Raw genomic sequence first — 21,009 nt, forward strand, 5'->3', positions numbered from 1 at the left:
ACTTTTTGGTAAAAACTCCAAAGAACACCATACCTACTGTGAAGCATGGGGGTGGAAACATCATGCTTTGGGGCTGTTTTTCTGCAAAGGGACCAGGACGACTGATCCGTGTAAAGGAAAGAATGAATGGGGCCATGTATCGTGAGATTTTGAGTGAAAACCTCCTTCCATCAGCAAGGGCATTGAAGATAAAATGTTGCTGGGTCTTTCAGCATGACAATGATCCCAAACACACCGCCCGGGCAACGAAGGAGTGGCTTCGTAAGAAGCATTTCAAGGTCCTGGAGTGGCCTAGCCAGTCTCCAGATCTCAACCCCATAGAAAATCTTTGGAGGGAGTTGAAAGTCCGTGTTGCCCAGCGACAGCCCCAAAACATCACTGCTCTAGAGGAGATCTGCATGGAGGAAGGGGCCAAAATACCAGCAACAGTATGTGAAAACCTTGTGAGGACTTACAGAAAACGTTTGACCTCTGTCATTGCAAACAAAGGGTATATAACAAAGTATTGAGATTAACTTTTGTTATTGACCAAATACTTATTTTCCACCATATTTTGCAAATAGATCCTTTAAAAATCAGACAATGTGATTTTCTGGATTTCTTTTCTAATTTTGCCTCTCATAGTTCAGGTATACCTATGATGAAAATAACAGGCCTCTCTCATCTTTTTAAGTGGGAGAACTTGCACAATTGGTGGCTGACTAAATACTTTTTTGCCCCACTGTACATGTGGGTGTTAGAGAGCGACAGAGACACAGACTGAAATTAAGAAGAAGTGTGATCTGGCCCAGTGTGAACAGAAGAGTGGTGTTATCACAGCTCTTGTCTGTCTTGACTTGTGTTTCTTTCCCTCTAAAGATTCAGATTCTGTAATCTATCAGATAAAACAAACTACAAAGAATTTTGTTCTGTTACTGCAATAAAGGTTTTAAACATTATTTTATGTCACGTTTCCATTATAAAGCTGACATAATTGCCTATTGTCTTAATTACTCAAAATATAAGGTGACTAAAAATGGAAACCATATTTCCAATATCGGCCACCATATTTTCAGTTTTGGCATCCAAAAGCTGATGCCTGTTTGCCAGCCTGGCAACCACAAGTTAGTGTTGAGCCCTGTGTTGACTGCTGTATATCGTCACATTACTTCTTTATCTTGTCTACATTACAAATTGTCCCATTTTCTTTTCATGACCACTCCCAATGCAGTTATTAACCCAAATCACCTGGTCTCGCCTCCACTGCTTTGCCTACCAACTCCAGTCTAAACTCCAAACAATTCATCTTCTCTTCTCAAATCCTCCCCAATGATGTCCGGTCTAAATTTAACTTGAATTTCAACTAATATGGAATTTGTTCAAATTAATTTGAGCATAAGACATAGTCCACCGGACCCCATCCTCCATAGCAAAACAAGTACCAATTCATGTTATTGAAATTAATCAATGCAAACCAGTAATTCATGCATTAAGTATTAAGTAATTAATGACAACAATTATTACATTTTATTGATTTATTGTGCAATTAACAATTATTTACACTCACCATGCCAGCAGTCAAGGCTATGGAAGGATTTCTGTATCACAATTCATAAATATAAATAATAAAATCCACAAAGATTTTTGAATGCATAAAAACAAACAAATTAACAAACAAAGCTATAACTCTCAATCGTCAAATAATTAAAGTGAAAATTCACAAATCTGTAAATAGTTTTAAATGCGAAACAGAAAACAGAAACATAAATACCATCTCCATTCACAAATAAACAATGCTTTTTGTGTAATTTTACAAATAAACACAGCATAATTTGAAATTAAATATATTTCCACATATTTTTAATCGCTTACAGCTTTCAAATGCTTAAACATGCATTCAAATGGTTCATTCACTTGTGGATTGCTTTAGATTTTTTTAGTCGTGATTTTTGACTGTTCCGTCAGTGTTGAGGGGAGGGGGTGGGGTTGGAGTGGATGCACAGACTGGATCCTGTGGATACAGAGAAATTCTTATAGGAATATTGATGGCAGCGAAAGGTTAAAATTGAGAAATCATGCCATAAATAAATGTAATGCTATATTTGTTAAACATAAGAGGAATTTATGTTTAACAGCAGAATTTCACTTCACACATACAATAAGTACAGAACCGGAAAATAATTTGTATAATAAAGAGTTTTGTTGAATTTGAATTGTGTTTTCCCCACTTCCTCGCTGGGCCATTTACTTTCTAAATGTACCGTCCCTGCAATTAAAGTGACCCTGAGATAATTACTTGCGTCTTATTTCAATATTATTTTAAGCGTTATTTCAATGGTTCAATGGTTAGAATTATTATAAACAAAGAAGTTATAAAAAATTGACAGGAACAGGGTGTTTATTTAAAAACAGTCCGTGGTATGTTACCTGCTAACCTATAGTATACTGTTAGTAGCAACTTGATGTCCAGATCATTGAAGCACTGAGTGGTGATTTCTATGTGAAATTCAAATCACTATTTCACTACAATATAAGGCTAAACGCCATCTGTAATCGCAGTGATTTTTCTTCACCTGAAATCTAAAGCACACAATAAAACTGTAAATAAAATATGTGGGTTGTCGATTCTCATGGCTGACCGGACCAGCTAAAGGCTTTATCATTTGGCCCGGGAAGTTGCAAACACTGTTGGGTTTAGTGTTTAGTGTATGTCAAAATAATAATAAGCTTACTGGACCTGCTCACACTTGCATTAAAATGGAGGAGCATTAAGTTAACTAGCTAGTGATCCCACATGGGCAGATGGCACTTACACTTAAGTAAGCAAGTACAGCTAGTATATAGCAGCTGGTTTCTCAAAACGTTCCATAATACTTCTATGGTGTGTTGTAAATGTTGTATCCGTGCAAATACATAGTTGTAAAAGTGTGTTGGCTGACCTAGCCCCGTGCCATTCTAGTTAAAAAATGTTTACAATTGTCATCGACTATCCATGTATCAATGGATCAATCCATGGTATCAATCGTTTTTCTAAAAGTAATTTTTACCCAGAAAATGGAATGCATTTATAAAGCGCTATTCTAGCCACTAAGGCCACTCAAAGGGCTTTAGATGTTACATGCCTCACATTCACCAATTCACACACTGACGGCAGCATCAGCCACGTAAGGAGAAAACCATCTTGTCGGGAGCTCTCACTGCACTGGGCATTTTTTCATTCAATTAGGAAACATTGAAAAATAAAATAAAAATATAGCTGCAAGCGGCAGTTGATGGGTTGTAACCTTTTTGTGCTCGGCCAAGATTAAAGCCATAAGCAGCAATGAGTGGGTGGGTTTCGAGCTTCACAATGCTGAGCAAAGTCACTTCAGCTAGTTTAGTTCTGTTTAAAGAAGGAGTGAGACCAATCACACACTTGTATCATCACAATGTATGCAGCATTTAAATAATTGCGCACTCAAAAGTTCTGTCATTTGCCTTCTCTCTGTTGGATTTAAACAAAATTTGGTGTGCACGTTCGGGAAATAGTGTGGGATGTCTACTCTGAGTTTAGTCAGTATCGCTTTACGTCAGCTTGAGTTATGGCCTATTTCCTGCTACGCCCCACCCAAAATATATTTTGGTTGATGGCAGCCATGTTTTTCTACCGATCTTGCTCATTTATAAAAATAATTGTCCTTCAATCCTGCAATGTATACCAAATTTGGTGTTGATACAGTCAAAATGAAAAAAGCCTCATACAAGTCTGCCATGATGGATTTTCTTTGCAAATTTGCATAATGTGAAAACCAGTACAGGTACTCCTCCCTTAACGACCTTCCTGTTTAACGACCTGTCCGGTAAGTATTGTACACTGCGTACAATCCCGCTGCGTGCGCGGCCTCTCAGTGTCAAGCATCTCATCGTGCATCACTGTTCAGTACAGTATTCACTACACTAGCGTTCGCAATCGTCACGCCCTCTTACCGTGAAATAAGAAATAGATTATTTTAAATGTTGACTGTCTGTATCAACATCAAATTTGGTATACAGCATTGTGGGACTGAGATACACATTACTATTATAAATGAGCAAGATCAGTCCGAAAACATGGCCGCCGCCGACCAAAGAAACATTGTGCACACCCACATCGACCAATCAATATGGTACTTAAGATTTTGGTCAATACTTTCTCTCAGAGCATGTGCACCAGATTTGATGAAATTTTGTCCACCGAGATTTCCGATACACGCTTGTGGCATTTTTATGAAGAAACACACAGCACAATTACTATGAAATACTTACATTTCCCTTGTCTGCAGTTTTGTCACGAACAGTTGGTATTAATTCCTCTTTCTTTTAAAAGATTTGTGCACGGCGCTTGGTAGTTCTCCAGCCGGGGGTGGAGTTACTCAGACGGGGGCAGTTCTAATTCTATTGAGTCTCAACGTGACGTAGGACTGAGACACAAATCTGAACAGCTTGTTGAAACACATGTTTTCTGACCAAGGCAGCTTACAAAAAACTGACTGGGTTGTATTATTTCACAGTTTGTGTGTTAGTAGGCCCATCACAGACCCAAATGTATGTGCACAAGCACTGTAAAAAGTGAGTTTTCAGAAGAGGTCCCCTGTGAATAAAGTCTTGACATTTGAAGGAAACACAAAAAGGACCTTGACTGCAGTCCTGTGCTCTAGGGATCTTGCCCAAGGGACGCCGGGCAGGAACCTTAATGCTTTACTCGCTTAGCTCAAAGCTGCAACGCTAATGAGTGGATAAACACAGATCACCCACAACATTAAAACCACCACTGATAATCACTAATATTGTGTAAGTTGCACTGTGGATCGGGCTTGTTGTTCCAGCTCATGCCATAGCTGCTCGATCGGATTGGACCCTAAACATGGCCATCCACATGATGTACAATAAAACGTAATTCATCAGACCAGGCCACCTTCTTCCATTACTCCATGGTTCACTTCTGATGCTCACGTGTCCATTGTAGGCTGTTGACAGCCTACAATTCCACACCACCTGCCACACAGCAGTCCTAATGGCGGTAACCACTATACTCCCTTAGCCTTCCCCACATCTTACTTTCTTCTATTATTTTTGTCCCTATGCACTGCTAACACCCACAATTCCCATACACAAACCAAATCACACTACACATAGTTTCATATACCATACTTGCATCTTTATTTGCATTATGACACTACAGGTTTCAAAGTTGAGTGCACACTTCCTAATTTCACATTGTTTTGTCATAATTGATATTTTAACTCATAAGTTTGGGTTTGTGGCTTTCATTATTTTCTTTATCTTACATGTTTACTTGTTGCTCCAGAGCCGTCTCGCCCCTGAAACATGAAATAAATGAATGAAATAATTAAATCAAATATAATTAAATTATATGTTGGAAGGAACCAACACCCCAAGAACAGCAGGGGAGTTTGGAATCTTTGTTAATGTTGTCTTAAACTAATGTTTGTTTAATGATAACTTACTGTATTTATTCTCATTTTGCATGGGAAGGAAATGATGCTACTATACTTAAGTGATTGTAAATTTAGTGTAAAAAAGATTAATGTAACTTCAAGTTTTATGTTTGTCTTCCCCTGTGTCTCTGTTGTGGTTTGCCCGGCTTGTATTAATGTATAAATACCCCTCTCTTGTCTTAGTTTGGAAGTCAGTGGGAACTCAGTATGTAATTGCAATTGAAGTCAGTTTGAAAAAATAAACCCTTAATTTCAGCACTCTACCTACGTCCCTTGTGCCTAACTGTTTGGTCCCTGACATAGGCTTTTTCGGTGCTGGACAGGGGTCAACATGGGCAATCTGACTGGTCTGCTGTTACGCAGCTCCATATGCAGCAAGCTGCTATGCACTGTGTGTTCTGACACCTTTCTATCATAGCCAGCATTAACTTTTTCAGCAATTTGTGCTACAGTAGCTCTTCTGTGGGATTGGACCGGAGGGGCTAGCCTTCGCTTCCCACACGCATCAATAAGCCTTGGGCACCCATGACCCTGTCACCTGTTCACCAGTTGTCCTTCCATGGACCAAGTTTGGTAGGTAATAACCACTCCATACCTGGAACACCCCACAAGACCTGCCCTTTTGGAGATGCTCTGACCCAGTCATCTAGCAATCAAAATTTGGCCCTTGTCAAAGTCGCTCAGATCCTTATGCTTACCCATTTTCCTGCTTCCTACACATCAACTTCAAGAACAGACTGTTCACTTGCTGCCTAATATATCCCACCCCTTGACAGGGGCCATTGGAACCAGCTGAGCAATGTTATTCAATTCACCTGTCAGTGGGTTTAATGTTGTAGCTGATCTGTGTATCTGAAATGTATGTGGGATCCAAGAATGCGTAGACCAACATCTACATTTACTGAAAAGCAACTAGTTACCCAATGCTCAAACACCCTCAAAAGGAAGCAGCTATCACTAATGTAGATACTGGAAGTTCCATACTGGATGTGCTGATCAGGATCTGCCTATATTCAATTCAAAACATTCAATCAATGTCGAATTGGGCTAAGTAGAGTAACCGATCAGTGACACAAATATGCGGGCCAATTTTCAAACAGGGATGAACATTCTCTTTATAAACCTTTATTCATAATATTTTAATGGGATAATTGATAGTCATGAAGAGCAATATAATAGTAATTGTAAAATTACCAAATACTGTCTATGGCTGGACGGCAATACATCAGGGGAAAAAAAGTTTGAGTCATGTAACATAACACTGAGGAAAAATGGATTACGAAGAAATAATGTGCATCGATAGATGGAAAGGTTCAGTGAAAGATTACTACAGAATCAATAAAATGTTATTGCATGGTCTATATATTCTTTTCTGGTTAAAAACGCTTGTACATGGTTGCTTATGTGGGGTAAGTGTAAAGAATGACAAAAAACAATGATCGGTATTGGTCATTAAAAGCCTGCTGGAACCATCCCTACTGGAAGTACAATCTGGACCCATAGAGGAGTGTGAGACTAGACCCACACCTACTCACACTCCTTACATGACAACTGATGACATAGGGATAAAGATCATGAACAGCCAACATACGGATAGCCGGCCAGCTAGACCTAGGACTAAATTCTGAACTTGAGGTCCTGTACTACAATAAACTACACTTTGAGCTGAGAGAACTGACTTGGTTTTTTGTGATCTTTTTTCTTAGTTTTGTTTGGACAGCATATTTTTATTTCCCAGTTATTAATGAAATATACTGTTAGAAATGTAACCGTTTTTTCCTCTCTATCACTTATCAGAGCAATGAATTTAGCACTGCCTATTCTTTAAAAAGTTTTGTTTTTTACCTTGCTATACAGCAGCGGTAAAACATTGACGCTAAAGTTGGTCTACTTGCCAACGTGGCATCTATCCATCCATCCATACACACACACATTGGGGCAGTGTGGCACAGGAGGTAGAGTGGGTTGTCCAGTAATTAGAGGGTTTCTGGTTGATCCCCGGCAGCGCGCCGAAGTGTCAAGCAAGACACTGAACCCCTAACTGCTCTCATTGCGCAGGTCAGCGCCTTGCATAGTTTCTGCTGCAATGTGCAATGTGTGAATAGGTGAATGGGTGAATGTATTATAAAGCGCTTTGAGTGGTCACGAGATTGGAAAAGCACTATATAAGATGCAAAATTGTGATGGCTAGTGGACTGGGTCAGAGCATCTCCAAAACAGCAGGTCTCGCGGGGTGTTTCCGATAGGGATGCCCCCCAAAAGTCGACGAGTCAAATCATCACTGGGAAACCAGTCAGTCGACTGAGATTCTTCAAGTCAAGTAGTCTTTTTTTTTTGTCAGCATTACAATAACAGGATATAACATACAGAAGCTTATAAATATGCATATATGCTTATATATTTAAATGGGGAATTATAAACAAGGGGAATCATAAATATTTCTTTATATGTGTGAATTGTCCCCGCCCAGACACTGATGCGAACACGGCTCTCCGTGCTCCTCGATGGTGGAGAGCAACACGGAGAGCCATTCCTCAAAATAAAATAACTAAAAACACGGAGACGGGACACAAGTAAGGTTAGGGATGGGTATCGCTAAGATTTGAACAGTACCACTTCTCTTACTGATACTGCTTATCGATCCAGTACATTGATAACAGTACACTCATCGTTTTTTTTTTTTTTAAAGAGCAAAACTAAAACAAATTAAGAGCAGAATAAACGCTGCTTCATTTTCTGCGCATTACGCATGTAGAGGGGGCGATCGGGCGCAATCTGCACTGGCCGTGCCATTGTCACTCAGGGCAGGGTCTCCTCGTTTGTGTGAGAGGCAGGCAGAGGGAACCGGCCCCACCCCCCTCGCGCATATCTCCATTCCAGTAATGAAGTCGGGGGGGGGGGGGGGGGGAAGAGAGAGAGAGAGAGAGAGAGAGAGAGAGAGAGAGAGAGAGAGAGAGAGAGAGAGAGAGAGAGAGAGAGAGAGAGAGAGAGAGAGAGAGAGAGAGAGAGAGATGTCTGTTCTGATAATAGCGAAAATGCTTTTAAGACAAATATCTTAATCGTACTGCAAGTTAGAAACGGGTTATATAGCATAAATAAAAAATATCTTTTTTAATACATTTTCTTAATTTCTCTTGCCCAAAGCGCCTACACAATATTAGGCAGGTGGTTTTAATTGTGTAGGTCCCCCTGGTGGCGCCAAAACAGCTCTGACCTGTCGAGACATGGACTCCACAAGACCCCTGAAGGTATCCTGTGGTATCTGGCACCAAGACATTAGCAGCAGATCCTTTAAGTCCTGTAATGCCGAGTTCAGACTAGATGATTCTGGGCTGATTTTCCACTCGCCGACAGGTTTTTGGAGATCACCAAGCAAAGGCCCAGATCGGAAGAAAATCATAGCGCGCTACCGTGAGCCACAAGCGTGTGGTATGAACTGCTCATGACAGGACACGAGCCGAGTGCTCACCGAGCATTCGCCGACGCCGGAAAGATATCAAACATGTTAGATATCTGGTCATGTCGGGATCGAGTTGGGAGTGACGCAACGGGCTACAGCCAATGAGAGCAGACACAGGGTGACTGGGGGAGGAGAGATGGGAGTGCATGGAGCCGCAGCCAGAAACACACATCATACATATTTTACTTTTCTTCTCTAGGTTTTTAATATATTCTTATTTAAATTGTGCTTTCATTTGTTGTGTTTTTTGACAGTGATCAAGAATATAATAAAAAATAAATAATGCTGACCCACACATGGTATCGCATAATTTCCGGTGTTCTCACGTGTGTTTATGACAAAATGTAGATCGGAGAACCCACAGACTCTTCTAGGATTCCTCCTGGTGAAAGATCTTGTAATATGTGACCCCGTCACCGAGCAGTCATGTAGTGTGCAAACCACAAGATTTCCAATCACAAGACAGAAAGTTGTGTCGTCTGAACAGTACAGCGATCTGACAACTTTGAAAGTCGTATAGTGTGCCCATGGCATAAGTTGCGAGGTGGGGCTCCGGTGGATTGGGCTTGTTGTTCCAGCACATTCCAGATGCTCGATCAGATTGAGATCGGGGGAATTGGGAAGCCAAATCAACACCTTGAACTCTGTCATCTTCCTCAAACCATTACTGAACATTTTTTGTGTGTGGCAGGGCGCATTAACTTATTGAAAGAAGCCACTGCCATCAGGGAATACCTTTGCCATGAAGTGGTGTACTTGGTCTTCAACAATGTTTAGCTAGGTGGTACATGTCAAAATAACATCCACATGAATGCTGGGGTCCAAGATTTCCCAGCAGAACATTGCCCAGAGCATGACACTGCCTCCGCCGGCTTGCATTCTTCCCATAGTGCATCCTGGTTCCATCTCTTCCCCAGGTAAACGACACACACACACACACGCACACACGCACACACGCACACACGCACACACGCACACACGCACACACGCACACACGCACACACACACACACACACACACACACACACAAAGTTCACACCCCTTCACTTTCCCCACATTGTTATGTTACAGCCTGATTCCAAAATGAATTAAATTCCTTTTCCCCCCCCTCATCAATCTACACACAATACCCCATAATGACAAAGCGAAAAAGGTTTTAGAATTTTTTGCAAATTTATTAAAAATAAAAAAACTGAAATATCGCATGTACATATGTATTTACACCCTTTGCGATGACACTCAAAATTGAGCTCAGATGCATCCTGTTTGAAGTGATCATCCTTGAGATGTTTCTACAACTTGATTGGAGTACACCTGTAGTACATTCAATCGATTGGACATGATTTGGAAAGCCACACACCTCTATAAGCTCCCACTGTTGACAGTGCATGTCAGAGCAGAAAACAAGCCATGAAATCAAAGGAAGTGTCTGTAGACCTCCGAGACAGGATTGTATCGAGGCACGGATCTGTGGCAAGTACTAAAAAACAGTACACCTTGCTAGTCCGGGTTGGACCCCCCCTTTTGCCTTCAGAACTGCCTTAATTCTTCGCGGCATAGATTCAACAAGGTGTTGGAAACATTCCTCTGAGATTTTGGTCCATATTGACATGATAGCATCACGCACTTGCTGCTGATTTGTCGGCTGCACATCCAAGATGCCTGTTCCACCACATCCCAAAGGTGCTCTATTGGATTGAGATCTGGTGACTGTGGAGGCCATTGGAATACAGTTTGTACCAGTTTGAGATGATTTGAGCTTTGTGACATGGTGCATTATCCTGCTTGAGGTATCCATCAGAAGATGGGTACACTGTGGTCATAAAGGGATGGACATGGTCACCAACAATACTCAGGTATGCTGTGGCATTTAAACCATGCTCAATTGGTACTAAGGGGCCCAAAGTGTGCCAAGAAAATATCCCCCACACCATTACACCACCACCAGCCTGAACCGTTGATACAGGCAGTGGATCCATGCTTTCATGTTGTTTACGCCAAATTCTGACCCTACCATCTGAATGTCGCAGCTGAAATCGAGACTCATCAGACCAGGCAACGTTTTTCCAATCTTCTATTGTCCATTTTTGGTGAGCCTGTGCGAATCGTAACCTCAGTTTCCTGTTCTTAGCTGACAGGAGTGGCACCTGGTGTGTTCTTCTGCTGCTCTAGCCCATCTGCATCAAGGTTCGACGTGTTGTGCATTCAGAGATGGTATTCTGCATACCTTGGTTGAAACGAGTGGTTATTTGAGTTACTGTAGCCTTTCTATCGTTTTGAACCAGTCTGCCCATTCTCCTCTGACATCAAAAAGGCATTTACATCCACACAACTGCCGCCGACTGGATATTTTCTCTTTTTCGGACCATTCCCTGTAAACCCGAGAGATGGTTGTGCGTGAAAATCCCAGTAGGTCAGCAGTTTCTGAAATACTCAGACCAGCCCATCTGGCACCAACAACCATGCCATGTTCAAAGTCACTTAAATCCCCTTTCTTTCCCATTCTGATGCTCGGTTTGAACTTCAGCAAGTCATCCTCACCATGTCTACATGCCTAAATGCAATGAGTTGCTGCTATGTGATTGGCTGATTAGCTATTTGTGTTAACAAGCAATTGAACAGCTGTACCTAATAAAGTAGCCGAGTGTGCGCGCAAGCACACACACAAATTCCAATGTTCGGACGTTGTGTAAAACTTAAATAAAAACAGAATACAATGATTTGCAAATCATTTTCAACCTATATTCAATTGTATACACTACAAAGACAAGATATTTAATGTTCAAACTGATAAACTTTGTTTTTTGGCAAATATTCACTCATTTTGAATTTGATGCCTGCAACACGTTCCAAAAAAGCTGGGACAAGGGCATGTTTACCACTGTGTTACATCACCTTTCCTTTTAACAACTCAATAAGCGTTTGGGAACTGAGGACACTAATTGTTGGGGCTTTGTAGGTGGAATTCTTTCCCATTCTTGCTTGATGTTCGACTTCAGTTGCTCAACAGTCTTGGGTCTCCATTGTCGTATTTTGCGCTTCATAATGCGCCACACATTTTCAATGGGGGACGGGGTCTGGACTGCAGGCAGGCCAGTCTAGTACCCGCACTCTTTTACTTCGAAGCCACGCTGTTGTAACACATGCAGAATTTGGCTTGGCATTGTCTTGAAATAAGCAGGGACGTCCCTGAAATTTTGATGATTGTGGCTATAGATAATGAAAACCCAAAATTCAGTGTCTCAGAAAATTAGAATATTGTGAAAAAGTACAATATTGGAAAGTCACGGTGTCACACCCTAATCAGCTAATTAACTCGAAACATCTACAATGGTTTCCTGAGCCTTTAAATGGTCTCTCAGTCTGGGTCAGTAGGCTACACAATCATGGGGAAGACTGCTGACTTGACAGATGTCCAGAAGACAGTCATTGACACAGTAAGCCACAAAAGGTCATTGCTAAAGAAGCTGGTTGTTCACAGAGTGCTGTATCCAAGCATATTCATAGAAAGTTGAGTGGAAGGAAAAAGTGTGGTAGGAAAAGGTGCACCAGCAAAAGGGATAACCGCAGCCTTGAGAGGATTGTCACGCAAAATCCATTTAAGAATTTGGGGGAGCAAAGAGGGGACTGAGGCTGGAGTCAGCGCATCAAGAGCCACTACGCACAGACGAATCCTAAGCATGGGCTACAAATGTCGCATTCCGCGTGTCAAGCCACTCCTGAACCAGAGACAAGCCAGAAGCATCTTACCTGACCTGTGGAAAAAAAAGAACTGGACTGTTGCTCTGTGGTCCAAAGTCCTCTTTTCGGATGAAAGTTAATTTTGCATGTCATTTGGAAATCAAGATCCCAGAGTCTGGAGGAAAAGTAGAGAGGCACAGAATCCACATTGCTTGAAGTCCAGTATAACCTTTCCACAGTCAGTGATGATTTGGGCTGCCATGTCATCTGCTGGTGTTGGTCCACTGTGTTTTCTGAAGTCCACAGTCAACACAGCCACCTACCAGGAAATTTTAGTGCACTTCATGCTTCCTTCTGCTGACAAGCTTTATGGAGATGCTGATTTCATTATCCAGCAGGACTTGGCACCTGCCCACACTGCCAAAAGTACCAAAAGCTGGTTCAATGACCATGGTGTTACTGTGCTTGATTGGCCAGCAACCTCGCCTAATCTGAACCCCATAGAGAATCGATGGGGTATTGTCAAGAGGAAGATGAGAGACGCCAGACCCAACAATGCAGATGACCCGAAGGCTGCTATCAAAGCAACCTTGGCTTCCATTATACCTGAGCAGTGTCGCCTCCATGCCACGCCGCATTGATGCAGTAATTCATGCAAAAGGAGGCCCAACCAAGTGTTGAGTGCATAGAAATAAACATACTTTTCAGAAACCTGACATTTGTTTAAAATATCCTTTTTTTATTGATCTTATGTAATATTCTAATTTTCTGACACTGAATTTTGGGTTTTCATTATCTATAGCCAATCATCAAAATTTAAAGAAATAAAGGCTTGAAATATTTCACTCTATGTGTAATGAATCTATATAATATATGGGTTTCACTTTCTGAAATGAGTGACAAAATATTGAACTTTTTCATGATATTCTAATTTTATGAGATGTACCTGTATGCTGCCATCCAAGCAACATCTTTTTCCAGGGACGTCCCTGCTTATTTCAGCAAGACAATGCCAAGCCAAATTCTGCATGTGTTACAACAGTGTAGCTTCGTAGTAAAAGAGTGCGGGTACTAGACTGGCCTGCCTGCAGTCCAGACCCCGTCTGGTGACTGTGTTGCTCCAAAACCTGTATGTACCTTTCAGCATTAATGCTGCCTTCACAGATGTGCAAGTTACCCATGCCATGGGCACGAACACACAATCATACCATCACAGATGCTGGCTTCTGAACTTTGCGCTGATAATCTGGATGGTCCCTTTCCTCTTTGGCCTGGAGGACACGACGTCCATGATTTCCAAAAACAATTTGAAATGTGGACTCGTCAGACCACAGCACACTTTTCCACTTCGCGTCAGTACATCTCAGATGAGCTCGGGCCCAGAGAAGCTGGCGACGTTTCTGGGTGTTGTTGATATATGGCTTTCGCTTTGCATGGTAAAGTTTTAACTTGCACTTGTAGATGTCGCGACAAAGTGTTTTAACTGACAATGGTTTTCTGAAGTGTTCCTGAGCCCACATGGTAATATCCTTTACAGAATGTTTTTGATGCAGTGCCGCCTGAGGGATCGAAGGACACGGGCATTCAATGTTGGTTTTCGGCCTTGCTACTTACATGCAGATATTTCTCCAGATTCTCTGAATCTTTTGATATTATGGACTGTAGATGATGAAATCCCAAAATTCCTTGCAATTGTACGTAGAAAAACGTTCTTAAACTGTTGGACTATTTGCTTACGCAGTTGTTCACAAAGTGGTGAACCTCGCCCCATCCTTGCTTGTGAACAACTGAGCCTTTCGGGGATGCTCCTTTTATACCCAATCATGACACTGAGCTGTTTCCAATTAACCTGTGGAATGTTCAACACGGGTTTTTTTTGAGCATTCCCAACTTTCCCAAGTGTTTTGTTGCCCCTGTTCCAGCTTTTTTGGAATGTGTTGCAGGCATCAAATCAAAATGAGTGAATATTTGCAAAAAAACAAAGTTTATCAGTTTGAACATTAAATATTTTGTCTTTGTAGTGTATTGAATTGAATATAGGTTAAAAAGGATTTGCAAATCACTGTATTATGTTTTTAGTTACGTTTTACACAACGTCCCAACTTCATTGGAATTGGGGTTCACACACACACACACACACACACACACACACACACACACACACACACACACACACACACACACACACACACACACACACACACACACACACACACACACACACACACACACACACACACACACACACACTGTATGGGCCTTGTCACTCACACTGTAAGCGTGCAGTGTGAGTGACAGCATGCAGACTTTTGCTTGTTCAAGAGCAGAGAATTGAAACAAGCTTGTCTGTGCAAAAGAGGGAAACAAACAAAGGACATGACAATCGTCAACAGCTTTACATTTCCATACAACACTTAATAATATAATATAATACAATAACAACACTTCACAGCAAATTTTCTAAATCATTACAACACTATTGAAAATATTCATTGTGGCACGGGCACGGGAACACCTGCAGTACTCTGGATCCAGAGATGCCAAAGTGTCTGGAGCAGGGATTGTTGTGAGGACAGGGAGGAAGTGGAGGGCAGCCGATGCAGTACAGCAAGCAGAAACACGACTGAAGCACAAGGCCATCCTAGGAACAGTGGCGCAAGGCCGATATGACTGTGCCAGCGGAAGGGAGAGGCAGAGGTTGGTGCAGGAGGAGGTGCGAACTTCAGTCGAGGAAGAGCGAACCAGCAGGGCAGTGGCCATGCGGCAGCAAGGCGCCTGGATGAAGTGGGAGCAGGCAATGGAGCGGAGTGTCACCTGGAAGGATATCTGGCAGTGGAACCCCCAGAGGATCAAGTTCCTGATCCAGGGGGTCTATGATGTCCTCCCAAGCCCATCCAACCTGTGCATATGGGGCAAAATAGAAACACCTGTGTTCCAAAACAGGGACACTGGAACACATCCTGAGCAGCTGCTCCAAGGCGCTAGGTGAGGGTCGGTATCAATGGAGGCACGACTAGGTCCTCAAATCCATCGCTGAAGAAATCAGCAAGGGGATCAAGGGCAGCTCATACACCCAAGCCAGAGCCAAGGCCATCCACTTTGTCAAGGAAGGACAAAGGCCTGAAAAGACACCAAAGAACTGCTCTGCTGGTTTGCTCTCCACGGCCCGAGACTGGGTGATGACAGTTGACCTGGAGAGGCAGCTGAAAATTCCACCGCACATCACCCAGTCCAGATTGAGACCTGACATCATCTTGGTCTCAGAGGCCACAAAACAACTTTTCTTGCTGGAGCTGACGGTTCCCTGGGAGGAGAGGATGGAGGAGGCTCAAGAAAGAAAGAGGGAGAAGTACCAGGAGCTGGTGGAGGACTGTCGGAGGAACGGCTGGAAGACCAGGTGCATGCCAGTGGAGGTGGGCAATCGGGGATTCGCGAGCCACTCCCTGAGCAAAGCCTACGGCACACTAGGCATAACAGGTGCCAACCGGAGAAAGGCCATAGGCAACAACGTGGTGGCAGCAGAAAAAGCCTCCAGATGGCTCTGGTTGAAAAGGGGAGAGCAGTGGGCACAGTGGGTGTAGCATGCCATTTGTACACAGGCCGGGATTTGATCACCCCGGTCGGGTCGCCTGGAGGAGGGTGTCTGTTGTAAGACCCGAAACACTCAGTGAATCCAGGAAACAAAACTGAGGATGTGTCCAAGTTTTGTGCATCAGTGGGTGTATTGTTAACAACTATTCTGTATTTGCTAAAAAAAAGGCCACCATTGGAGAACACAGCCAGCCCATTGAGCCCAATCAGAGATTGATTAATCAAAGTGTGGTCCATAGTAGTCCATTTGCTGGGACAGGAGGCCCATTACAAGCCATTAAAAACCCTGGTTGAAGAAAAGGCTTAGCGGTGTGGGCGTTGTGTGGTTCTCAGAAGTAGGCTATGGTATTTTAGTATTTTTCTAATAACAATAACAGTAATAACTAACATGCGTCTTGAGTGATCCGAACACAAGTGGACAGCTCTGAGTACGTCTGTTCAGACCTGGCATTAGAATGAGTCTCCACATGCGTCTTGAGTAATGTCTTGTAATTGGATCACACTTCCCAGCTCTATATGCAAATAAACACGTACATCACTACCATTTGCGAAGACAAAGAGCGAAGACCTTGGAACGTGGACAAAATCAAAACAATACAGACTGAAATGTTGGTGCTGTGTGTACTGTATGCTGTGCGGGGTTCAGGCTAAACAGATGTTTATAATTACCTGATTTTCTTACTTGAATGGAAAATTAAAAATGTGTGGACATAACTTAGAATTGGGGTGGAGTTTTCTCCTGTAGACAGCGGTGTGGCACACACGTCGTGCCGGTTTTCTTGTGTTTTTATTTTCATTCATTTCCTACTCGAATTAAACATTTTTTTCCAAACACAACTGAGTTAATGAACTGTCCCAATCACTGAGTAATGAAACGTAATCAAAACAAAAAACCTGTGCATCCCGTGCTGCGTCACGCACATCTCCCTGTTTCTTTCCGTTGCTATGGGACTTAATTAAGTAAAAACTGGATGTTTTTGTGTTAATAATAAATCCTGCACTTCTGTAACGGCGAGACTTTCTCAATTTTCCAACAAGACTTTAATATGACACTGTTGGCGAGCTAATTAATACGTGCTTACACGGAGGACGTCAGTTGAGTAGGCAGTCCTTCAATGTGGCCCAGGACACATTCGCATTTATACTTCTAAAAGACCACCTCCGAATGTGGTCTGAGCGATCGGATCTTAATGCGTCCCATTGCAGGTTGGGTGTGTTTACACCTGGCATTAGAGTGCTCGGATTACCCAAGACGCATGTTAATGCCAGGTGTAAACGGGGTCATAATCTCACTGACTACCACCACACAGTAGCAGGGTGATAGTCAGTCGACAGGTCAGTCAGTTTTAGTTTCACAGCTATTTAGGATGGTGAAGTACTGTGGTTGTACAGGTTGCACAAAATCTAGCTTTAACAATACAAAAAAAAACACACTGTCTTTTTCTAAAAGAGAGCAGCTCTCCGCATCGGCGACGGGGCCAGCTCCCAGTGGGACGGGGCAGAACTGTCTCTTAGTTATCTTTAAGTCTTTCATTTCATACAAGTAGGAGTAGTATTTTTACAAAAGACAGCATCTCACCGCAGAGAGACTAGGCACAACCGGACTGCTTCCAGTGGGGTGGAACGGATCAGTCTCTTAGTTATGTTTATGTTTTTCATTTAATGCAAGTAGGAAACAAACAGAAATCTAAAATGTTATTTTTCTTCTAATTGTCATTCACTGTAACACTAGGTACAGGTAGATAAGTTGTACAGATAGGTGGGCGTGGATAATTGCATTACAAGAATTAGTACAGTTGTAATTCTAAGTTTGAAAAAAATGAAAACAGAATTGCTACATAATTTCCCCACACATTTATTAATTGGGGTTCCCAAACTGAAAATTTATCTTAAAAGCCTACAGTGAACTAGGATTACCAAGTAAATTCAATAATGGCCCCATGTCAGAACATCCTAATTAGACAAATATAAGTGTTTAAAAAGGAGGCGACACCTGTGTTTCATTTAGTCATATATGTAACAATTTATAGACAATTAGTAAGATGGAAAATGTATATTTTATTCAGGAAAACTAAACTTTACTGAATGACAACATGAAAAGTAATTTGATTAGCTTATGTCAATGGAATCACAGTAGCTATGAAGGCATGCTGCTTTCTTCTTGGTCTAATTTGGACAGTCAATCCTCCATAAACCAAGTCCATCGTAGCACCTTGCTTTTCCAAAAGGCTATTGGGTGTCACTACAGAAGGTAAATGTGACAACATATCCTGTGTTCTGAAACGTGTACACTGGTGGTGCACATGTTGCTGGTAGCTTGTAAAAATTCAACTTAACATTTTCCAATTGTGTACATATGAATGTACATATACATCATAGTTTATTAGAAAAGGGAAATGGCACGCAGGGATTGAGTCCATATTTTAAATGGTTAGAAGTGTGAACCTGGATGGCCATAGGCTCAGTTGAACGCAATAATACCATGTTGAGAGTGACTAGTGTGAAGAAAATCCCTGTCTAAGAGGTTTGTGGGACAGACCACGATAACACCTCCATCAAAACAATGGTTGACATTATAGTGCAAATTGACCGCTTTGTTCAGTAACAACTCTCTCAATTGTACTTTAAATACTTACAAAAGGAGTAATTTAATAATTAGTAATTTAAAGTAAAATAAGTAATTTCCCCCTGGGATTATTAAAGTATTTCTGATTCTGATTCTAATAGTGAGCCCATTTACTTTTTCCCCATTTACACACACACACACACACACAGATTATTTTAATTGCCATATTTTTATAAACAAATATTTAGTGCATTATTTTCTCAAAAATGGCACCACTACAAAAAAATATATATATTGTCTGACTGGCCTGACAGCTACTTTTCTCATCTGGCTGGATTCGTAAAAAAAAAAAAAAAAAAAAAATGCGAAACATCCTATACAAGGATCTAATAACTACTTATTGTCTGGCCCTCGATAATACTCCACAGGATACCATGTTTGGTTCACATTTTAAAAGCCATGATAACCTCAATTTTGCTAAAGAGGATGAAGAACCAAAGTGAACAAATAGGTGGAATGAAAAACCCAATGAAGAGAAAGGACTTGGGGTGTCCATTAGGTGTCATTCCAGGAATGACTGAAAGCTGCTGCAAGAAACTGAAGTTATAGCATCAGCATAGCTCATGTCCATGGCAGATTTGTTTGATATGGAGACCAACAGGCCTAAGATGTTTTGTTAATCTATCGCAGAACTAAACCGTTGTGTCCTTATATCAAATGTGGAATAAAAAACTGGCGCTACATCCAGGTCAACTTCATGTAACCTTTCTCAAAAGTCTGCACATTAAAAAAATGAACCTGACAAAAAGGTGTTCACAGGGTCAAATAAATCGAACGGAAACAAGACATCTTGTATATGTAATACTCCGAATGAGAGCATCGGGGTAAATGCTTGCACGAGTCACATTGGCTCCAAGCATAATCCATTGGCTTCCACCACCTCCCACAGTAGCTGTCGCCCTCTCATCTCGAGTCTTGGGAGGGCTGGGTGGGAATGATGCGGTAGCTCAATTGGCCTAACTGGAGGATAAAATGCTGCCACTAAACAGACAGGAAGGAATTGATTGGGTATGGCCGATATAACATCTTAAGACAACGCTGGACATACGCAATACAAGTATCGTACTCACTACACAGAAGCCCGCAAACGACCTCGTTAAAAGCGATATTTGTCCATTTGATCTAAATATCGCTTCCGCCCGTCTTCGTTCGCCTGCACCAATCTCTGATGCGTCCGTGTGTCGTGTTCAGTGCCGGTCGTGATTATGCTGGTTCTGAAACCTGCCTGGATACCCACACCGATCGCCTTCATGACTTACGACTACAATACACTGACTCGCTAGATGACCAGCAACAACAAGGAGCTAAAATCAAGATTCTGTAGGTTATGCGAATGTAAGTAACAGGAAGGACTGAGGAGGCGTTCGGCTCCCATTGACACAATGTCATTTCGGCAAAGACCACCATGGTTGTGGGCTTGCCATCAACCATGCATCCACCCACCAAAAAAAAACAAAAACATCCGATTCCTCCGGCCCGATCCTGGCATTGAGACTGACTGACCTAGGAAACCGTGGCCTAGGAATTTGGGTCAGTTTGATTTGACACTTACAATGGTGGTGTATGAATTTGATATAGGTTGAGTTGTCTAGTGATCATTTTATATATCATTGGTTATTCGCTCACATATTCACAGCAAATACCGAGTCATTGGAAGCACAATGGCGGGAATAAAAGCAGACCAACTCGGCCGGCTGTTTTTTTTTTACCTCAGGCGGCGTATAGACCCAAGTTCCGCGAAGCAGCCATCTTCGGAACCCCTCTCTCGCTCCCTCCTTCCACCTTAACCCCCTTTTCGAGGGGCTCGTCGTCCCTCTTCTGTGGCAGAAATCCAAACAGAGTCGCAGAGACGTTGTGACTGTGGTAAAATCCGAGACTGGGCTGTGCAGTAAAATGCGGTTATTCGGTGGAGCTCATATGGCGGGTTGTGGAAGGGGGCTGATCCCCGGCGCAGTGCAGCCTAGCCGCGGTTTAGGGCGGGATGGCAGTCCGCCACCATAACCGCGGACACCCAGAACCTCCTTCTTCCTCGCCTTCTAGTTGTTGGTTTCGTAAACGAATGTTTTCTTCGGGTCACGGGAAAATAGCTGTCTTCCTTGACAGGTGCTAGCTATGTTAGCTATCTCGTCGGTAATTCGTATGAATTTAACGGGCGAAAAGCTAACATCGGCTAGCCGCAAACTAGCCGACTAAAA

At 42.2% G+C, this 21,009-nt stretch overlaps 1 protein-coding gene across 1 annotated transcript in view; it reads right to left on the bottom strand.

The window, feature by feature from the left end:
- dyrk1b (dual-specificity tyrosine-(Y)-phosphorylation regulated kinase 1B) overlaps positions 1-20,544 on the bottom strand; it is a 95,259-nt gene extending 74,715 nt beyond the window's left edge. The window contains exon 1 of the mRNA XM_080005702.1: positions 20,524-20,544. The gene's annotated coding sequence lies outside the window, so the exon portion shown is untranslated. The remainder of the gene's footprint in view (positions 1-20,523) is intronic.
- Between the last annotated feature and the right edge of the window lie 465 nt (positions 20,545-21,009).

This window comes from Zeus faber (assembly GCF_960531495.2).
Source record: "Zeus faber genome assembly, chromosome: 8".
NCBI lineage: Eukaryota > Metazoa > Chordata > Actinopteri > Zeiformes > Zeidae > Zeus > Zeus faber.